Raw genomic sequence first — 3,844 nt, forward strand, 5'->3', positions numbered from 1 at the left:
ATTTTCCACATAGATGATCATGCCAACTGCAAACAAAGATAGCTTTATTTCTTCCATCCAATCTGTATGCCTTTCGTTTATCTTTCTTGTTTCATTATATTTGTTAGAGTTTCCAGTACATGCTGTAAAGGGGTGCTGATAGAGGATGTATTTGCCTTGTACCTGATACTGGTAGAAACACTTTGGGTATTTCACCAGTAAGCACAGTGTTAGCTCTAGGTTTGTTGTATATAGTATTTATCAAATGGAAGATATTTCCCTCTATTCCTGGTTTACTGGGAGTTTTTATCATGTTGGATTTTGTCAGGAGCTTTTTTTACATAAACTGATACATTGTGTGATTCTTTTTCACTTGTTGATGTGATGGGTTACATTAAATAAATTTCAAATGTTGGACCAAGTTTGTATATTCAGGCTAAATCCTGGTTGTTTGTGCTATATATTTTTTATATACATTTTTGGATTTAATTGGCTCATATATGTTGAGAATTTTCACATCTATGGTCGTGAAAGATATTGGTCTTTAGTTTTCTACTAATACTTTTGTCTGTTTTTGTTATTATGGTAAGGCTGACCTTAGAATAAGTTGTAAAGTATTCCCTCTGCCATTTTCTAAATGAGACTGAAGAGAATTACTACAGTATTTCTTAAATGTTTGTTAAAATTTACCAATGGCTCTACCTGGGCTTTCTCTTTTGGAAGGTTATTAATTAGTTCTTCATTTTAATAATAGATTAAGACCTATTCACATTATTATTTCTTCTTGTGTGAGTTTTGGCAATTGGTATTTTTCAAAGAATTGATACATTTCATCTAATTTATCAAGTTTGTAGACATAGAATAGCTTGTAATACTCCCTTAAACGTCCATGGGATCAGTTGTGATAACTCTGTTTTCACTTCTGGCCTCTTTTTCTCTTAGTTAGCATGATTAAAGGCTAATCAGTTTTACTGATATTTTTTAAAGCAGCAGCTTGTGTCTACAATCTCTGCTATGCACTACTTTTGCTTTATATATCTAAACTGCCACTATTAACACAAAATAAATGACAATGTTACTGTTGACGCTGAAAAAGGTGAAGTCCAATTTTTGTTTGTACTGTGTTCAGTGTTCTGTAGGCATATATTTGGCATTCCTACTACACAATCCAGTGTAACAAATGCAAAATAGACTCTGGAGGACAAGTAGAATTCCTGAAATAGAAATTTTTATTTGCATCTTAACAAATAGTGGTCAGGCATTTAGTCTGGTCACACATTCTGTAGACTAGCTAAATTTTATACACATAACTGGAGGGGTCTGTGTGAAGGTATTTTGGATTCCATCCCAAGGCAGTAATTCAGGGGCATTTTAAGTCTTTATGAAATGAAAGAGAAGAAATTCATTCTACCATCAAGCAGCAATATATACTTCATTTTGCATCAGGTAGTTTAAAATTGATGGAACAGAAAAAATATTAGGGATTGGCAGACATGCTAAGTATAACGGAAAGCCTCATTTTTGTAGCAATTAGTGAGTCAATATCGGAACTTTTAGGGAATGGATTTATTGGATTGGTAAGCTGCATTGACTGTATGAAAAACAAGATCTCTACTATCAGCTTTATTCTTGCTGGCTTAGCAACTTCCAGATTTTGCCTGATATGGACAATAGTTACTGATGGATTTTTAAAGTTATTCTCTTCAGATGTACATTCCTCTGGGAACCTAGTTGAATATAATGGTTACTTATGGATAGTTATGAATCAATCAAGTATCTGGTTTGCCACCTGCCTCAGCATCTTCTATTTCCTGAAGATATCCAGTTTTTCTCACCGCATCTTTCTCTGGTTGAAGGGTAGATTCAACATGGTTCTTTTCCTTCTTTTGGGATGCTTGCTTATTTCATGATTAGTTACTTTTCCACATTTTGTGAAGATTGTTAATGATAATAGAAAATAGAAACACAGTCTGATCAATGGATATGCATAAATGTGAACTCTTTGGAAAACAAATTGGGCTCCATCTTGGTGTCATTCTCCTTTTTATACTATGCCTGATGTATAGTGTCTTGTTGCTCACTTCTTTTTGGAGACACAACAGGAGGATGCAATTGAATGCCACAGGATTCAGAGACCCCAGTACAGAAGAACATATCAAAGCAGTGAAAGTCTTGGTGTCTTTTATCACCCTCTTTATCTTGAATTTTGTAGGTACTGCCATACAAATATCAAGTGTGACAGTGCCTAAAAAACAAACTGCTTTTTATTTTTGATATGACAACCACAGTCCTCCATCTCTGGGGTCACTTGCTTATCCTAATTCTAGGAAATAGGAACCTCAAGCAAGCCTCTTTGAGGGTACTGAAGCCATTAAAGTGTGGGGAAAAAGAGAAACTTCTCAGAACTCCTTGGCAGGCTTGTTAGGAAAAATGGACATTCCAATAAAGTAATCAAGTGAAGAAAGTCCCTTAAGATCTGTTTCACTTACACAGCTTTCTTGCATTGGTTTCAACTATATTACTGAACATCACCACAACCTTCCACAGTGATTCTGACTACATCTCAGGGAATTTCACTCTTCAAGGAGATTTTAACCCCACACACAAATCTAATGGCTCAATCAGCTTCCCTCTCTTGCAGTTGTTTCTTTCTGAATCCATCAGCTCCAGAGGATTAGAGAGTTATTTACTATGAAGATGTTGATGGATGGAGTAATTGTCTAAAATAAGATTTCTCACTTCATTTAACCTGAGTTCTCTGAAGTAGTGATAGAGATATCTTGGCAGTATCTTCTGCAAGATATTCAAAGAAATATTATCATTATTGTTAATATATTACTATTTTTATTTGTATTAATGCCTACATTCCTCCAGATTTGTCCAGTAAGAATCACTCAGGTTGGCTCCTGTGTCATTTTGACATATCCCCATGCTTCTACTCATCTTTGTTTACATTTTTTTTAATTTATTTTTTTTTAGTTTTTTTATTTTTTTAATTTTAATATCTTTAATTCTTACATGCATTCCCAAACATGAACCCCCCTCCCACCTCCCTCCCCATAACATCTCTCTTTCTTTACATTCTTATACAACAAAATATTTCCGGTTCATTGTGTAGTCTGTGTTCAGCCTGGATTCACTCTTTCCCCAAGGTTTCCTCATTTCTTTTAGTGTAGCCAGGTATTTGAAAAGCAAGATTTGGTTGGACACAAACTTTTCACAAACTTATTTAGTTCTGTTTCTCAGTCTCTCCTCTCCATATGTATAATACATTGCATATTTATGCTACTATCTCTAATTCCACTTCAAAATCACAGGCTTCCATCTTTCCACAATGTAAATCCTGTCTTTAATCGTGAAAAAATGGTTCTCACTTTTATTAGTGTATTTACTCATTTGTTCAGTCCTAAGAAACACTGAGGGCTTCCCAGGTGGCTCTAGTGGTAAAGAACCCACCTGCAGTGGAGGAGACACAAGAGATGCAGGTTCAATTCCTGGATCAGGAAGATCCCCTGGAGGAGGAAGTGGCAACCCACTCTAGTGTTCTTGCCTGAAAAGTTCCATGGACAGAAGAGCCTGGCGGGCTCTAGTCAATAGGGTTGCACAGCCAGACATAACTGAAGCAACTGAGCATGCACACACAGGGACACACTGAAAGTAGTTTCAGACTTGTTGACTCACATATAGAAGAGAAGAGAAAGCAAGAAAGAGGAAGAGAGAAAGGAAGGAGGGAGGAAGCCAGGGAGGGAGAAAGGGTGGGACGAAGACGACACTGTTAACCGCAGCTCAGCACTTTGTTACAGCTCATGTTTGCCTGAATCAGGGCGTAACAGTCAAATACTGTGTTTCAAAGTTGTTTTGGTTA

General features: G+C 36.2%; 1 pseudogene; it reads left to right on the top strand.

Annotated features, from left to right (window-relative positions):
- Nucleotides 1–1,472: 1,472 nt before the first annotated feature.
- Nucleotides 1,473–2,404, top strand: LOC101122018 (taste receptor type 2 member 10-like; annotated as a pseudogene).
- Nucleotides 2,405–3,844: the final 1,440 nt, after the last annotated feature.

The sequence above is a fragment of the Ovis aries genome, chromosome 3, assembly GCF_016772045.2.
Source record: "Ovis aries strain OAR_USU_Benz2616 breed Rambouillet chromosome 3, ARS-UI_Ramb_v3.0, whole genome shotgun sequence".
NCBI lineage: Eukaryota > Metazoa > Chordata > Mammalia > Artiodactyla > Bovidae > Ovis > Ovis aries.